Raw genomic sequence first — 18601 nt, forward strand, 5'->3', positions numbered from 1 at the left:
AACACAAATTATTTGTGTTAAATAACACCATTATTTATTTATAATAAATAAAAATTTAAAAATTTATTTGTGTTAAATAACAAAATATAAAAATTTATTTGTGTTAAATAACACCATTATTTAACACAAATCACCATAATTTAACAGAAATCACCTTCTTATTAAGTTATTCATTTTCTTTTGATTCTGTGACATAATGCCTTACTGGCTTTTCTCCTTTCTTTCAAGACACTTTTCTGTCTTTTCTTTGCTGGCTTATAATCTTCTACTCAGTTATTACAGCTGAAGTTTCTCAAAGCTTAATTCTAGGTCCTTTTTTCTTTTTATTCTATAATCTTTCCTCAGATAAGTTCTATATTTCTCTTGCAATCAATACTTGTATACATATAACTTGTAAATTTGCATCTCTCACCCACACCTCTCAGCTCTAGACACAGAAGTCCTACCTACCTGCCTACCTCAGGGACTTACACTAACTCTCTATTCAGCTAGAAATATATCTTTCTTTTCATGTAGATAATTTATTCTCTAGATTATATTCCAGGATTTACTTGATCAAGAAAGTCTTTCTTGACTCTTCTGACAAGATCAAATCCCCCTTGTTATAGACCTTCAGAGCAGTATCTTCTTTATATCAGTTGTCATTTACTAATTTATATGTTGCTTGATTTATTATCTTATAAGCTCCAAGAGGGCTGTGATCTTGTTTATTTTGCTTATCACATAATACTAGCACTGACAAAGTACCTGTTTCTGTTTCTTAGATAGGTCAATTCGTGTCATCTTTTAGATTCCACATGTAAGTGATATTGTATGGTATTTGTCTCTTTTATTCTGACTTATTTCAATTAGTATGATAATCTCTAGTTGCATCTGTGTTGTTGCAAATGGCATTATTTTGTTCTTTTTCATGACTGAGTAGTATTCCATTGTAAATATATACCATATCTTCTTTATCCATTGATCTCTTGATGGACATTTAGATTGTTTCCATGACTTGGCAATTTTGAATAATGCTTTCTGTGAACATAGGGGTGCATATATCTTTTTGAATTATGGTTTTCCTCTGGATATATGCCCAGGAGTGGGGTTGCTGGATCATATTGTAATTCTGTCTTTAGTTTTCTGAAAAAACCTCCATACAGGTTTCCACAGTGGTTGCACCAACTTACATTCTTACAAGCAGTGTAGAAGGGTCCCTTTTTCTCCACACCCTCTCCAGCATTTCTTATTTGTAGACCATTTAATGATGGCTGTTTAATGTGAGGTGATTTGCATTTTTCTAATAATTAGCTTTGTTTAGCATCTTTTAATGTATCTATTGGCTATTTGTATTTCTTCTTTGGAGAAATGTCTCTAGATCGTCTGCCCATTTTTCAATTGGGTTCTTTGGTTTGGAACATTAAGAATACTAATATATTGGAAATTAAGCCCTGTCAGTTGCATCATTTGTGAATATTTTCTCCCGTTCTATAGGTTGTCTTTTCATTTGGTTTATGGTTTCCTTTGCTGTGCAAAAACTTTTAAGTTTGATTACATCCCATTTGTTTATTTTTGTTTTATTTCTATTGCCTTGAAAGACTGAATATGCCTGTTCTAATAGTAAATATGTAGAATCTTACAATATAAAAATAAAAAGCAGGTATACTTTCAAGAATATGAATGTAAAACATTTATGAAATTAATTTCTACTAGGACAAATGAACACATTTAAAAGAAATCATATTTTATTAATCATCATATGACTATAGACAATGAGAATATAAATAAATAACAAAAAATAGTTCAAAATACATGCTTAGAAACTTTGGAGCACATATCTAGTGATTTATGTGTTAAAAGGAAATTACAATGAAATTAAAAAATATTTGTAATTAAGTAATGTCAAGAATATCTCAGCAGTTTTGGGGTACCACCTAAAAGGTACTTATAGGGAACTTTATAGTCTCAAAATGTTCTTTTTTTAAAAAATTAAAAATAAATGAGTGAGAGTTTCACCTTGAGGAACTAGGAAAACAATAGTATCTTAAAGCAGGGAAAGAAAATATTGTATATTAGAATTGAAATTAGTGTAATAGATAACAAAGAAACATTAGAAGATCAACAAGGCTAGAAGTTACTTCTTTGAAAACTAAAAAAAGACCAACTTCTAAGTCGCTTGAAGAAAGAAAAAGAAAAAAACACAATATTAGGAATGAAAAAGTGGTTAAAATTATATATTTTATTTTTTAAATTATGCTGCTGCTGCTGCTAAGTCACTCCAGTCGTGTCCGACTCTGTGCGACCCCATAGATGGAAGCCCACCAGGCTCCCCCGTCCCTGGGATTCTCCAGGCAAGAACACTGGAGTGGGTTGCCATTGCCTGCTCCAATGCATGAAAGTGAAAAGTGAAAGGGAATTCTCTCAGTCATGTCTGACTCTTAGTGACCCCATGGACTGCAGCCTACCAGGCTCCATCCATGGGATTTTCCAGGCAAGAGTACTGGAGTGGGGTGCCATTGCCTTCTCCGAACTTTACAAAAAATTTATCTCAGTAAATTTGGCATAAACACAAATGATTTTGGCTTCTCTGGTGACTCTGATGGTTAAGAATCTGCCTGCAGTGCACGAGACCCTGGTTCAATCCCTGGGTCAGGAAGATCCCCTGGAGGAGGAAATGGCAACCCACTTCAGTATTCTTGCATGGAGAATTCCATAGACAGAGGAGCCTGGCGGGCTGCAGTCCATGGGGTTGCAAAGAGTAGAACATGACTGAGTAACTAACACACATATGGATGATTTTCTAGGAAGAAAAATAAAATTTAGCCAATATGACTCAAAAAGGAGTGGAAAATCTGAGGAAACCATTAACAATTAATGACTCTTTCTCCTTAACCCTATTTCCATATCCCCAAGATGCTAGAAAACTGAAGATAATTTTACAGATGAATTTTAACAAATCTTCAAAGAACAAACAATTCTTCTACAAACTATTTCAGAGAGTAGAATACTGGGAGAAGCAATTCAATTCTTTTATAATTTTAGGATAATCTCAATACCAAAACTGAACAGAAACAAGACAAAAAGCATTATAGACCAATTTCACTTAACATGAATCTAAAATTACTAAGATATTAAAACAAGCATGCTAAAATCACAAACCAATAAAGCTCATCACAGAAATGTAATATATGTTCAATATCTGAAATAATATCAATAATAATTTACCATATTACTAGATTATAGGAATAAAGCCATATGATCATTTCAACAAATTTGATTTTGACAAAAGCCAATATTTATTAATTTTAAAACTTTTACTTAAGATTGTAAGGAAATTTCCTTAATATTATAAAAGTTCATTACAAAAAGCAAAACTACTGCCAATATTATACAGACTCCAGAAACATTTCCATTAAAATCAGGAAGAAGGTAAAGAGGACTAATATCATTATGTCTATTCAATGTTTTTTTTAAATATAAATTTATTTATTTTAATTGGAGGCTAAATTACTTTACAATATTATAGTGATTTTGCCATACATTGACATGAATCCACTGTGGGTGTACATGTGTTCCCCATCCTGAACCCCCCTCCCACCTCCCTCCCCATCCCTCTGGGTCATCCCAGTGCACCAGCCCCAAGCACCCTGTCTCATGCATCGAACCTGGACTGCTGATCCATTTCAAATAGGATAATATACATGTTTCAATGCCATTCTCCCAAATCATCTCACCCTTAGCCTCTCCCACAGAGTCCAAAAGACTCTTCTATACATCTGTGTCTCTTTTGCTGTCTCACTATAGGGTCATCATTACCATCTTTCTAAATTCCATATATATGTGTTAATATTCTATATTGGTGTTTTTTTTCTTTCTGGCTTACTTCACTCTGTATAATAGGCTCCAGTTTCATCCACCTCATTAGAACTGATTCAAATGTATTCTTTTTAATGGCTGAGTAATATTCCATTGTGTATATGTACCACAGTGTTCTAATCCACTTGTCTGCCGATGGACATCTAGGTTGCTTCCATGTCATGGCTATTATAAACAGTGCTGCGATGAACATTGGGGTACATGTGTCTCTTTCAATTCTGGTTTACTCGGTGTGTATGCCCAGCAGTGGGATTGCTGGGTCATATGGCAGTTCTATTTCCAGTTTTTTAAGGAATCTCCACACTGTTCTCCACACTGTACTAGTCTGCATTCCCACCATCAGTGTAAGAGGAATCTCTTTAAGGAATCTCCACACTGTTTTCCATAGTGGCTGTATTAGTTTGCATTTCCACCAACAGTGTAAGAGAGTTCCCTTTTCTCCACACCCTCGCCAGCATTTGTTGCTTGTAGACTTCTGGATAGCAGCCATTCTGACTGGCATGAAATGGTACCTCATAGTGGTTTTGATTTGCATTTCTCTGATAATGAGTGATGTTGAGCATCTTTTCATGTGTTTGTTAACCATCTGTATGTCTTCTTTGGAGAAATGTCTGTTTAGTTGTTTGGCCCATATTTTGATTGGGTCGTTTATTTTTCTGGAATTGAGCTGAAGGAGTTACTTGTATATTTTTAAGATTAATTCTTTGTCAGTTGCTTCGTTTGCTATTATTTTCTCCCATTCTGAAGGCTGTATTTTCGTTTCCTTCATTGTGCAAAAGCTTTTAAGTTTAATTAGGTCCCATTTGTTTATTTTTGCTTTTATTTCCATTACTCTGGGAGGTGGGTCATAGAGGATCCTGCTGTGATTTATCTCGGAGAGTGTTTTGCCTATGTTTTCCTCTAGGAGTTTTATAGTTTCTGGTCTTACATTTAGGTCTTTAATCCATTTTGAGTTTATTTTTGCGTATGGTGTTAGAAAGTGTTCTAGTTTCATTCTTTTACAAGTGGTTGACCAGTTTTCCCAGCACCACTTGTTAAAGAGATTGTGTTTTCTCCATTGTATATTCTTGCCTCCTTTGTCAAAGATAAGGTGTCCAAAAGTGCGTGGATTTATCTCTGGGCTTTCTATTTTGTTCCATTGATCTATATTTCTGTCCTTGTGCCAGTACCATGCTGTCTTTATGACTGTAGCTTTGTAGTAGAGCCTGAAGTCAGGCAGGTTGATTCCTCCAGTTCTCAAGATTGTTTTGGCTATTTGAGTATTTTTTGTATTTCCGTACAAATTGTGAAAGTATTTGTTCTAGTTCTGTGAAAAATACTGTTGGTAGCTTGATAGGGATTGGATTGAATCTATAGATTGCTTTGGGTAGTATACTGATTTTCACTATACTGAGTCTTCCAGTCCATGAACATGGTATATTTCTCCATCTGTTTGCTTCCTCTTTGATTTCTTTCATCAGTGTTTAATAGTTTTCTATATATAAGTCTTCTGTTTCTTTAGGTAGATATATTCCTAAGTATTTTATTCTTTTTGTTGCAGTGGTGAATGGAATTGTTTACTTAATTTCTCCTTTTGTTTTCTCATTATTAGTGTATAGGAATGCAAGGGATTTCTGTGTGTTAATTTTATATCCTGCAACTTTACTACATTCATTGATTAGTTCTAGTAATTTTCTGGTGGAGTCTTCAGGGTTTTCTATGTAGAGGATCATGTCATCTGCAAACACTGAGAGTTTTACTTCTTCTTTTCCAATCTGGATTCCTTTTATTTCTTTTTCTGCTCTGATTGCTGTGGCCAAAACTTCCAAAACTATGTTGAATAGTAGTGGCAAGAGTGGGCACCCTTGTCTTGTTCCTGACTTTAGGGGAAATGCTTTCAATTTTTCACCATTGAGGATAATGTTTGCTGTCGGTTTGTCATTTATGACTTTTATTATGTTGAGGTATGGTTCCTCTATGCCTGCCTTCTGGAGGGTTTTTATTATAAATGGGTGTTGAATTTTGTCAAAGGCTTTCTCTGCATCTATTGAGATAATCATATGGTTTTTATCTTTCAATTTGTTAATGTGGTGTATTACGTTGATTGATTTGTGGATATGGAAGAATCCTTGCATCCCTGGGATAAAGCCCACTTGGTCATGGTGTATGATCTTTTTAATATGTTGTTGGATTCTGTTTGCTAGAATTTTGTTAAGAATTTTTGCATCTGTGTTCTTCAGTGATATTGGCCTGTAGTTTTCTTTTTTTGTGGCATCTCTCTCTGGTTTTGGTATTAGGGTGATGGTGGCCTCATAGAATGAATTTGGAAGTTTACCTTCCTCTGCAATTTTCAGGGAAGAGTTTGAGTAGGTTAGGTGTTAGCCCTTCTCTAAATTTTTGGTAGAATTTAGCTGTGAAGCCATCTGGTCCTGGGCTTTTGTTTGCTGGAAGATTTTTGATTACACTTTCAATTTCTGTGCTTGTGAAGGGTCTGTTAAGATTTTCTATTTCTTCCTGGTCCAGTTTTGGAAAGTTGTACTTTTCTAAGAATTTGTCCATTTCTTCCAAGTTGTCCATTTTATTGGCATATAGTTGCTGATAGTAGTCTCTTATGATCCTTTGTATTTCTGTGTTATCTGTTGTGATTTCTCCATTTTCATTTCTAATTTTGTTGACTTGATTCTTCTCCCTTTGTTTCTTGATGAGTCTGGCTAATGGTTTGTCAATTTTATTTATCTTCTCAAAGAACCAGCTTTTAGCTTTGTTGATTTTTGCTATGGTCTCTTTTGTTTCTTTTGCATTTATTTCTGCCCTAATGTTAAAGATTTCTTTCCTTTTACTAACCCTGGGTTTCTTCATTTCTTCCTTTTCTAGTTGCTTTAGGTGTAGAGTTAGGTTATTTATTTGACTTTTTTTCTTGTTTCTTGAGGTAAACCTGTATTGCTATGAACCTTCCCCTTAGCACTGCTTACAGTGTCCCATAGGTTTTGGGTTGTTGTATTTTCATTTTCATTCATTTATATGCATATTTTGATTTGTTTTTTTATTTCTTCTGTAATTTGTTGGTTATTCAGCAGCATGTTGTTCAGCCTCCATATGTTGGAATTTTTAATAGTTTTTCTCTTGTTCAGTTCAGTTCAGTCGCTCAGTCGTGTCCAACTCTTTGCAACCCCATGAATTGCAGCACGCCAGGCCTCCCTGTCCATCACCATCTCCCGGAGTTCACTCAAACTCACGTCCATCGAGTCAGTGATGCCATCTAGCCATCTCATCCTCTGTCGTCCCCAATTCCTCCTGCCCCCAATCCCTCCCAGCATCAGAGTCTTTTCCAATGAGTCAACTCTTCGCATGAGGTGGCCAAAGTACTGGAGTTTCAGCTTTAGCATCATTCTTTCCAAAGAACACCCAGGGCTGATCACCTTTATAATGGACTGGTTGGATCTCCTTGCAGTCCAAGGGACTCTCGAGAGTCTTTTCCACAGTTCAAAAGCATCAATTCTGTGGCGCTCAGCTTTCTTCACAGTCCAACTCTCACATCCATCCGTGACCACTGGAAAAACCATAGCATTGACTAGATGGACCTTTGTTGGCAAAGTAATGTCTCTGCTTTTGAATATGCTATCTAGGTTGGTCATAACTTTTCTTCCAAGGAATGTGTCTTTTAATTTCATGGCTGCAGTCACCATCTGCAGTGATTCTGGAGCCCAAAAAAATAAAGTCTGACACTGTTTCCACTGTTTCCCCATCTATTTCTCATGAAGTGATGGGACCAGATGCCATGATCTTTGTTTTCTGAATGTTGAACATTAAGCCAACTTTTTAATTCTCCTCTTTTACTTTCATCAAGAGGCTTTTTAGTTCCTCTTCACTTTCTGCCATAAGGGTGGTGTCATCTGCATATCTGAGGTTATTGATATTTCTCCCGGCAATCTTGATTCCAGCTTGTGCTTCTTCCAGCCCAGCATTTCTCATGATGTACTCTGCATATAAGTTAAATAAGCAGGGTGACAATATACAGCCTTGACGTACTCCTTTTCCTATTTGGAACCAGTCTAATGTTCTATGTCTAGTTCTAACTGTTGCTTCCTGACCTGTATATAGGTTTCTCAAGAGGCAGGTCAGGTTGTCTGGTATTCCCGTCTCTTGAAGGTAATTTTTTATAGTTTATTGTGGTCCACACAGTCAAGGGCTTTGGCATAGTCAATAAAGCAGAAATAGATGTTTTTCTGGAGCTCTCTTGCTTTTTCCATGATCCAGTGGATGTTGGCAATTTGATCTGTGGTTCCTCTGCCTTTTTCTAAAACAAGCTTTAACATCTGGAAGTTCAGTGTTCACGTATTGCTGAAGCCTGGCTTGGAGAATTTTGAGCAGTACCTTACTAGCATGTGCTGCTGCTGCTGCTAACTCGCTTCAGTCGTGTCTGACTCTGCAACCCCATAGAGGGCAACCCACCAGGCTCCCCCATTCCTGGGATTCTCCAGGCAAGAATACTGGAGTGGGTTGCCATTTCCTTCTCCAATGCATGAAAGTGAAAGTGAAGTCGCTCAGTCGAGTCCGACTCTTAGTGACTAGCATGTGAGATGAGTGCAATTCATAACTGACATGTAATCTTACTGCATTGTGGTCAGAAAAGATGATTGGCATGATTACAGTTTTTTTGAATTTACCAAGGCTAGATTTGTGGCCCAAGCTGTGATCTATCCTGGAGAAGGTTCCATGTGCACTTGAGGAAAAGGTGAAATTCATTGTTTTGGGGTGAAATGTCCTGTAGATATCAATTAGGTCTACCTGGTCTATATTATCTGGAGAAGGCAATGGCACCCCACTCCAGTACTCTTGCCTGGAAAATCCCATGGACAGAGGAGCCTGGTAGGTTGCAGTCCATGGGGTCACTAAGAGTTGGACATGACTGAGCGACTTCCCTTTCACTTTTCACTTTCATGCATTGGAGCAGGCAATGGCAACCCACTCCAGTGTTCTTGCCTTGAGAATCCCAGGGACGGGGGAGCCTGGTGCGCTGCCGTCTCTGGGGTCGCACAGAGTCAGACACGACTGAAGCGACTTAACAGCAGGTCTATTGTATCATTTAAAGTTTGTGTTTCCTTGTTAATTTTCTGTTTAGTTGATCTATCCATAGGTGTGAGTGGGGTATTAAAGTCTCCTACTATTATTGTGTTATTGTTAATTTCCCCTTTCATACTTGTTAGCATTTGCCTTACATATCACAGTGCTCCTATGTTGGGTGCATATATATTTATAATTGTTATATCTTCTTCTTGGATTGACCCTTTGATCATTATATAGTGTCCTTCTTTGTCTCTTTTCACAGCCTTTATTTTAAAGTCTATTTTATCTGAATTGAGTATTGCTACTCCTGCTTTCTTTTGGTCTCTATTTGCATGGAATATCTTTTTCCAGCCCTTCACTTTCAGTCTGTATGTGTCCCTTGTTTTGAGGTGGGTGTCTTGTGGACAGCATATATAGGGGTCTGTTTTTGTATCCATTCAGCCAGTCTTTGTCTTTTGGTTGGGGCATTCAGCCCATTTACATTTAAGGTAATTATTGATAAGTATGATCCCATTGCCATTTACTTTGTTGTTTTGGGTTCGAGTTTATATACCCTTTCTGTGTTTCCTGTCTAGAGAAGATCCTTTATCATTTGTTGGAGAGCTGGTTTGGTGGTGCTGAATTCTCTCAGCTTTTGCTTGTCTGTAAAGATTTTGATTTCTCCTTCATATTTGAATGAGATCCTTGCTGGGTACAGTAATTTGGGTTGTAGGTTTCTCTCTTTCATAACTTTAAGTATGTCCTACCATTCCCTTCTGGCCTGAAGGGTTTCTATTGAAAGATCAGCTGTTATCCTTATGGGAATCCCCTTGTGTCTAATTTGTTGTTTTTCCCTTGCTGCTTTTAATATTTGTTCTTTGTGTTCGATCTTTATCAATTTGATTAATATGTGTCTTGGGCTGTTTTGCCTTGGGTTTATGCTGTTTGGGACTCTCTGGGTTTCTTGGACTTGTGTGACTATTTCCTTCCCCATTTTAGGGAAGTTTTCAACTATTATCTCTTCAAGTATTTTCTCATGGTCTTTCTTTTTGTCTTCTTCCTCTGGGACTCCTATGATTCAAATGTTGGGATGTTTAACATTGTTCCAGAGGTCTCTGAAGTTGTCCTCATTTAATTCTTTTTTTCTTTTTTCCTCTCTGCTTCATTTATTTCTACCATTCTATCTTCTACCTCACTTATCCTATCTTCTACCTCCATTATTCTACTGTTGGTTCCCTCCAGAGTGTTTTTGATCTCATTTATTGCATTATTCATTATATATTGACTCTTTTTTATTTCTTCTAGGTCCTTGTTAAACATTTCTTGCATCTTCTCAATCCTTGTCTTCAGGCTATTTATCTGTAACTCCATTTTGTTTTCAAGATTTTGGATCATTTTCACTATCATTATTTGGAATTCTTTATCAGTAGATTCTCTATCTCTTCCTCTTTTGTTTGGTTTGGTGGGCATTTATCCTGTTCCTTTACCTGCTGGGTAGGTCTCTGCCTTTTCATCTTGTTTATATTGCTGTGTTTGGGGTGGCCTTTCCACATTCTGGCAGTTTGAGGTTCTTCTTTATTGTGGAGGTTCCTTGCTGTGGGTAGGGTTGGACAGGTGGCTTGTCAAGGTTTCCTGGTTAGGGAAGCTTGTGTCAGGTGTTCTGGTGGGTGGAGCTGGCGCTTCTGCAATGAAGTGTCCAGTAGTGAGTTTTGAGATGTCAGTGGGTTTGGTGTGACTTTGGGCAGCCTATATATTGAAGCTCAGAGCTATGTTCCTGTGTTGCTGGAGAATTTGTGTGGTATGTCTTGCTCTGGGACTTGTTGGCTCTTGGATGGTGTTTGGTTTCAATGTAGGTATGGAGGCTTTTGATGAGCTCTTATCAATTAATGTTCCCTGGAGTCAGAAGTTCTCTGGTATTCTCAGGTTTTGGACTTAAGCCTCCTGCCTCTGGTTTTCAGTCTTATTCTTACAGTAGCCTCAAGACTTTTCCATCTATACAGCACCAATGATGAAACATCTAGGTTAATGATGAAAAGTTTCTCCACAGTGAGGGACACCCTGAGAGGTTCACTCAGAATTCCATGGAGAAGACAAGAGGGAGGAGGGAGATAGAAGTGACCAGGAGGAGAAGAGGGGGAATCAAAAGGGGAGAGAGCAAGCTAGCCAGTAATCACTTCCCTATGTGCTCTCCAGAGTCTGGACCCCTCAGAGATATTCACAGAGTTACACAGAGAAGAGAAGAGGGAGGAAGGAGACAGAGATGGCCAGGAGGAGAAAAGGGGGAATCAAAAGGAGCAAGACAGATCCAGGCAGTAATCAGTTCCCTAAGTGTTCTCCACAGCCCAGAACACACACAGAAATTCACAGAGTTGGGTAGGGAAGAGTAGGGGGAGGGAGGTGATAGAGGCAACCTGGTGGAGAAAAAGGAGAGTCCAAAGGGGGAGAGAGCAATCAAGCCAGTAATCTCACTCCCAAACAAAAATGGGTACTGAAGATTGGGTTCTTAAAGGTACAAAATTGATAACAAATACCAAAAAGCAGAGATTAAAAATCTAGAGTAGAGGTTAGATTTTCAGAAATACAATATTTAAAAAAAAAAAGTCACAAAATTATAAATTTATATAGGAAGTTTGCTTTAAAAATAGGGTCTTTTTTTTTTTTTTTTGCAAGGTAATCAGTTCAGTTCAGTGAATCGCAGCACGCCAGGCCTCCCTGTCCATCACTAACTCCTGGAGTTCACTCAAACTCATGTCCATCGAGTCAGTGATGCCATCCAGCCATCTCATCCTCTGTCGTCCCCTTCTCCTCCTGCCCCCAATCCCTCCCAGCGTCAGAGTCTTTCCCAGTGAGTCAACTCTTCGCATGAAGTGACCAAAGTATTGGAGTTTCAGCTTCAGCATCATTCCTTCCAAAGAACACCCAGGACTGATCCCCTTTAGAATGGACTGGTTGGATCTCCTTGCAGTCCAAGGGACTCTCAAAAGTCTTTTCCAACACCACAGCTCAAAAGCATCAATTCTTCAGTGCTCAGCTTTCTTCACAGCCCAACTCTCACATCCATACATGACCACTGGAAAAACCATAGCCTTGACTAGATGGACCTTTGTAGGCAAAGTAATGTCTCTGCTTTTGAATATGCTATCTAGCTTGGTTGTAACTTTCCTTCCAAGGAGTAAGTGTCTTTTAATTTCATGGCTGCAGTCACCATCTGCAATGATTTTGGAGCCCCCAAAAATAAAGTCTGACACTGTTTCCCCATCTATTTACCATGAAGTGATGGGACCAGACGCCATGATCTTCATTTTCTGAATGTTGAGCTTTAAGCCAACTTTTTCACTTTCCTCTTTCACTTTCATCAAGAGGCTTTTTAGTTCCTCTTCACTTTCTGCCATAAGGGTGCTGTCATCCGCAAATCTGAGGTTATTGATATCTCTCCTGGAAATCTTGATTCCAGCTTGTGCTTCTTCCAGCCCAGCGTTTCTCACGATGTACTTTGCATATAAGTAAAATAAGCAGGGTGACAATATACAGCCTTGACTTACTCCTTTTCCTATTTTGAGCCAGTCTGTTGTTCCATGTCCAGTTCTAACTGTTGCTTCCTGACCTGCTTACAGGTTTCTCAAAAGGCAGGTCAGGTGGTCTGGTATTCTCATGTCTTTCAGAATTTTCCACAGTTTATTGTGATCCATGCAGTCAGAGGCTTTGGCATAGTCAAAGCAGAAATAGATGTTTTTCTGGAACTCTCTTCCTTTTCTATGATCCTGCAGATGTTGGCAATTTGGTCTGTGGTTCCTCTGCCTTTTCTAAAACCAGGTTGAACATCTGGAAGTTCACAGTTCATGTATTGCTGAAGCCTGGCTTGGAGAATTTTGAGCATTACTTTACTAGCGTGTGAGATGAGTGCAATTGTGCGGTAGTTTGAGTATTCTTTGGCATTGCCTTTCTTTGGGATTGAAATGAAAAGTGACCTTTTCCAGTCCTGTGGCCACTGCTGAGTTTTCCAAATTTGCTGGCATATTGAGTCCATCACTTTCACAGCATCATCTTTCAGGATTTGAAATAGCTCAAGTGGAATTCCATCACCTCTACTAGCTTTGTTCATAGTGATGCTAAGGCCCACTTGACTTCACATTCCGGGATGTCTGGCTCTACGTGAGTGATGACACCATCAATAGATTATAAAAACAAAAATTAAAGGATTAATAGAGGACTTAAAAAGTAAAAAAAAAATTTTTTAATTCAAAAAATGATAATAGTAAAAATATATCTAGGACTTTCTCTGGAGCTGTTGCAGACAGTGTGGGGTCAGTTCATTTTCAGATAGTTTGGCTCTCTGGCTTATACTTCTCAAGATCTATAGGCCCCTTCCTATGTTAGTCAGTGTAGTTAGTCGGTGCTAACTACAGGGTTTTAATCTGTTGCACATGTCACTTCCAAAGCAGTTCCCTCTGTTTATTTTAGCTTCTGTTTGCTGGTCTCTTCGGTGTCTAATTTCTACCCTGACACAAGGGGGCGATGGTGGTCACTTTTTTAGGCTCACTTGTTCAGTCGTGCTTTGGGGAGGGAGGAACACTGCAAACAAATATCAGTGGCGTGTGTGGGGAGTGCTTGCAGTGTTTTAGCCACACTGGGTTTGCTCACGGTGTGTGTGCTTTCATGGTCTACAGTTTTCAGGCTATAGGTTGCTCTGCTGGGAACTGTCTGAGGCGGACCCTGGGTTGCATACACTTCCCAGGTCTAAGCCACTCAGGTTCAGGTTCTCAGGTACTCCACAAAGGTGCAGACTTGGTTGGGCCTGCGTTTTGTGCCCTTCCCAGGTCCGAGCAGCTGAGGTGGCCAGGTGCTTGGCGAGAACAGTCACCCCCAGGTGCGGGGGTGCATCTTATCACCTCCCCTGTCCCAGCCGCTCAGTTTTCTGGGTGTACGATGGGCACGCCTTCTCAGGTGTGCCATGTGTCTCTTCTGGGGAGCTAATCTCTGGCTGTGACCATCCTGGCGGATGTCAACCGTCCAAAATCCCAAGAATTCTTGGTCAGCAATGAAATCTGCTTACAGTTTGGTAGAGGGTGCCTGTCTGGGGCTGCGATTGCCCCCTTCCAGCTCTGGCTGCCCTCGCCTGCCTGCCTGTCTCTGGCAGGGGATGGGCCAGTCCGCCACTGTCTAGCTCTGTTCAGTCCTTTGTTCTGTGAGCGGGCCTGGCGGTGTCTTAGGTTAGGGCTTTTCCTGGGATAGTTTTTTTTTTTTTTCCCCCCTCTCTCTCTCCTTTTTTTTTTCTTCTCTCTCTCTCTCTGGCTATCCCACAGTCTGGGTTCCTATCTCAAGTTAGTTCCCTCAGATTGCCCTCGGGGCATTCAGGCCTGATCCTTACCCTAAGCAATGCAGCCCCCGCCTCCCTGTCCAGCCCCTACTTACTAGTGGCGGATGCTAGTGTCTGGGCTGCTTCTCCACTGGGAGCTGCTGTTAGGCACGTAATCTGTGGGCTTTAATTATTTATTTATTTATTCTTCCTCCCAGTTATGTTGCCCTCTGAGATTCCAAAACTCCCCACAGACCCGCCTGTGAGAGGGTTTCCTGGTGTTTGGAAACTTCTCTCTTTTTATTTTATTTTATTTTTAAACTTTACATAATTGTATTAGTTTTGCCAAATATCAAAATGAATCCGCCACAGGTATACATGTATTCCCCATCCTGAACCCTCCCCATACCATCCTTCTGGGTCGTCCCAGTGCACTAGCCCCAAACATCCAGTATCGTGCATCGAACCTGGACTGGCATCTCATTTCATACATGATATTTTACATGTTTCAATGCCATTCTCCCAAATCTTCCCACCCTCTCCCTCTCCCACAGAGTCCATAAGACTGTTCTATACATCAGTGTCTCTTTTGCTGTCTCATACACAGGGTTATTGTTACCATCTTTCTAAATTCCATATATATGCGTTAGTATACTGTATTGGTGTTTTTCCTTCTGGCTTACTTCACTCTGTATAATAGGCTCCAGTTTCATCCACCTCATTAGAACTGATTCAAATGTATTCTTTTTAATGGCTGAGTTAATACTCCATTGTGTATATGTACCATAGCTTTCTTATCCATTCATCTGCTGATGGACATCTAGGTTGCTTCCATGTCCTGGCTATTATAAACAGTGCTGTGCCCGAGACGAATCTCCATCCCTACCTCTTTTGTCTCTCTTTTTATCTTCTATATTTTGTCCTACCTCCTTTCGAAGACAATGGGCTGCCTTTCTGGGTGCCTGATGTCCTCTGCCAGCATTCAGAAGTTGTTTTGTGGAATTTGCTCAGCGTTTAAATGTTCTTCCGATGAATATTTGGGGGAGAAAGTGGTCTCCCCATCCTATTCCTCCACCATCTTAGGACCACCCCGTGTCTATTCAATGTTGTACTGAAGGTTCTGGAAAAATACAATAAAACAAGTAAAGGAAATGAAAGTAAGAATTGGAAACAAGAAATAAAATAATCCTTATTTGTAGACAATATAATTGTCTACATAGGAAATCCAAAGGAATCAACAAGCTATAGAAATAATAAAAGAATTTAGAAATATTTTGGATATAAAAATGTTATGGAGAGATCAGCAGCTATTTTGTTATACCAGTAATAACGAATTGGAATTTAAAAAAATAGTGAATTTCTTTTCTTGATATAATTTATCCAAACTGTAGGTTTCCTAATAAGAGGAAATAAACCCTTTTTTACTGTTACTATAGTCATCCAATTTCAACCTTAGCAGACTCAACACCCTTTTTCATAACATAATTTAAATCCCTTTTACTAACATGAAATGAATTTAATAGTTTGATATCATCTAAAAGATATACATCTTTGAAAATGATTAATATAATATTAAGACAAACATTTATAGTAAGGTAATATATATTCTATTTTGTTCAGGCATGGCCAGAAGATATAACAAAGTGCTATATGTTTGCCCTTACTTTTAATGATTATATGTGGGATTAAGAGAAGCAAGACAATATTCAACTCATATGTTCGTAATATTTCTTATTTAACTTGTTAAAATAAGGAGTGGGAAAGTATATACATTATATTCATAGAATTGCATACACAGACACATTTTGAAGGGCAGTATTGCTGACCCACAGACATTGAGCAGCATAGATAATTGCTGTGTTTTCAAAAACAGTTTTAAAAAATCTTTGTAAGATTCTGAAAAAAAATAAAGTTTTCTTTCAGTTTATCTATCAAGGATGATAGTTACAGCCTTATAAATTTTGTGTGTCTGTGTTAGTCACTCAGTCATGTCCAACTCTTTGTGACCCCATGGACTATATAGCTCACCAGGGCTCTCTGTCTAGGAATTCTCTAGGCCAGAATACTGGAGTGAGTTGCCATTGCCTTCTCCAGGGGATCTTCCTGACCCAGGGACTGAACCCTGGTCTGTATTGCAGGCAGATTCTTTACAGTCTGAGCCACCAGAGAAGCCCTTGTAAATTTTAGAGAATTTTAAATCTATACAAAAGAATACTTTTAGTGTCTAAGAATGCAATTAGTCCTGGCCTTAAAATTACAACCAGATCTTACAAGTACATGAATATCCAACTGGACTTTCAAAAGTTTTGCAGAATATAGAAGAGTTCTTTATTGTGCATGGCAGTTCTTGCTTTGGTAGATATTTAAGCTTCCAAAATTCCCCTTTCACAGTGTGCCACTAGCAATCTATGAAGCAGTCTGCAAGTCACTGGGACAAGCAATCTCTCACATACATTTCTGTAACATCTACTAAAGGAGCAGTATTGCTCTCATTGAGAAACATTGGTTTAGGTATCAGAATGCATTTGCTATGGGTAAACTCTTTTTCCCAAGTTGTAATTACCATTTTAATTGAAAACCTATTTTCTTTACTAAGCATCTCATATTCAAAGGCTAATCTCATATCTACATAACTGAACATTTCAACCAACAGCATTTGTAATACTGTGCTTATAACCTCCGTAGAATGAAGTCTATTAAGAAAAGTGGAACTCAGGACATTTGGGTGTCTGTCACTTGAGAATCTCATTGTACTGATATCACATAAAGTTGAACATTCTTATGCCATACAATAATTGCATAATAAGTAGAAACTTGAGCCTTGAAAATGACAAAATGGTCCTGTGAGACCTTTAGCAGGTTTCTTTATCAAATCACATAATTAGTTCTGGAGTACATGCAATGGGCTAAGTTGTCTTACAAGTTATATAGAGCCTAAAAACTATTCCTATTAATTTGGATATTAATTTTAGAATATATCAGCTTTTGTTGATTGTGGAGTAGTTTAAAAATAGAAAAAAATTTTAACCATTTAAATTTACTACCCAAAAGATTTATCCAATCCTATAGCTCCAAATAAACCCCCTATAATCAATGACTCCCAGATAGTTTTCAGGTCTAGCCTTACCTTGAGCTTCAGATTTATATATACAATTGTATATACCATATATACTTGAATATTTACTAGGTATTGAAAATGTACATTTTAAAAATTGAACTTGTGATTTTTCTTACATAGTCTTGTAATCTGCTGCTTCTCATCTCAGTAAATGATACCACAATTTATCCAGTTGGTAAGACCAGAAGACTTGAGGGTCATTCTTCACTTTTCTCTTTCTCTTATGCACTAAGTCTAATACTGTTGATAGGCCTGTAAGCTCTATCTTCAGAGCAAATTATAAATCTGACCACTGATCACCACCTTCACCTGAATCACCTGAGTCTAAAACCAATATTATTTCTTCTTTCCCAGTTTTATTGAGATGTAATTGACATACAGCACTGTATAATTTTAAAGTATACAACTGTTTGACTACATACATCCCGAAATGATTACCACAATAGTTTTAGTGAATATCCATCATCACATATAGATAAAACATCAAAGAAATAGGAAAAAAAATTTTTTTTCTTTGTGATGAGAACTCTTAGGATTTACTCTCTTAACAGTTTTCTTTTATAACACACAATAGTGTTAATTATTTTTATCATGTTATGCATTACATCCCTAGTATTTATCTTATAGCTGGAAGTTTGTACCTTTTGATTGCCTTTTAGCTAATTCCCTCATCCTCCACCCCCTACTTTCAGTAGCCACAAACCTGATTTTTTCTATGAGTTTCAATATATTTATTAAATATATATGTTACATCTATATATTTAAATGTGATCACAATGAAAAGTCTAGTTGTCATCTATCACCATAGAAAGATGTAACATAGTTGTTGACTATATTCTTCCTACTGTAAATTTCAAACTTGTAACATATGTTTTATAACTGAGAGTTTATACAACTTGCTCTCCTTCACCTTTTTCTCTCCTCACTCTACCCACCTCCACTTTGGCACCTGTTTCAGTATTTGTCACTCTGTTTCTCTGTATATTTGTTCATTTGTTTTGTTCTTTAGATTCTACATATAAATGAAATCATACAGTATTTGTCTTTCTCAAAGACAATATTATATCTTACATGAGAAACTGTATAGACTCATAACTAAATGTCCTCCCTGATTCCATATTTCTTCCACACCATTATAGTCTGTTCACTGATATACAGTGTTTAAGTCAGTTGCCTTTTTAAAATTTTCTAATGAATTGAAAGTGAAAGTCGCTTAGTCGTGTCTGACTCTTTTGAGACCCCATGGACTATATACAGCCCATGGAATTCTCCAGGCCAAAATACTGGAGTGGGTAGCCTTTTCC

The 18601-nt window shown here is 38.0% G+C and overlaps 1 protein-coding gene and 1 long non-coding RNA gene across 2 annotated transcripts in view; one reads left to right on the forward strand and one right to left on the reverse strand.

Moving 5' to 3' along the window:
* EAF2 (ELL associated factor 2) overlaps positions 1-18601 on the forward strand; it is a 55821-nt gene that overhangs the window by 35273 nt on the left and 1947 nt on the right. The window lies entirely within an intron of this gene.
* LOC133239887 (uncharacterized) overlaps positions 1706-18601 on the reverse strand; it is a 79612-nt gene continuing 62716 nt past the window's right edge. Inside the window, exon 3 of the long non-coding RNA XR_009734026.1 lies at positions 1706-15299. This is a non-coding gene — a long non-coding RNA (uncharacterized LOC133239887). The remainder of the gene's footprint in view (positions 15300-18601) is intronic.

This window comes from Bos javanicus, chromosome 1 (genome assembly GCF_032452875.1).
Source record: "Bos javanicus breed banteng chromosome 1, ARS-OSU_banteng_1.0, whole genome shotgun sequence".
NCBI classification, from domain to species: domain Eukaryota; kingdom Metazoa; phylum Chordata; class Mammalia; order Artiodactyla; family Bovidae; genus Bos; species Bos javanicus.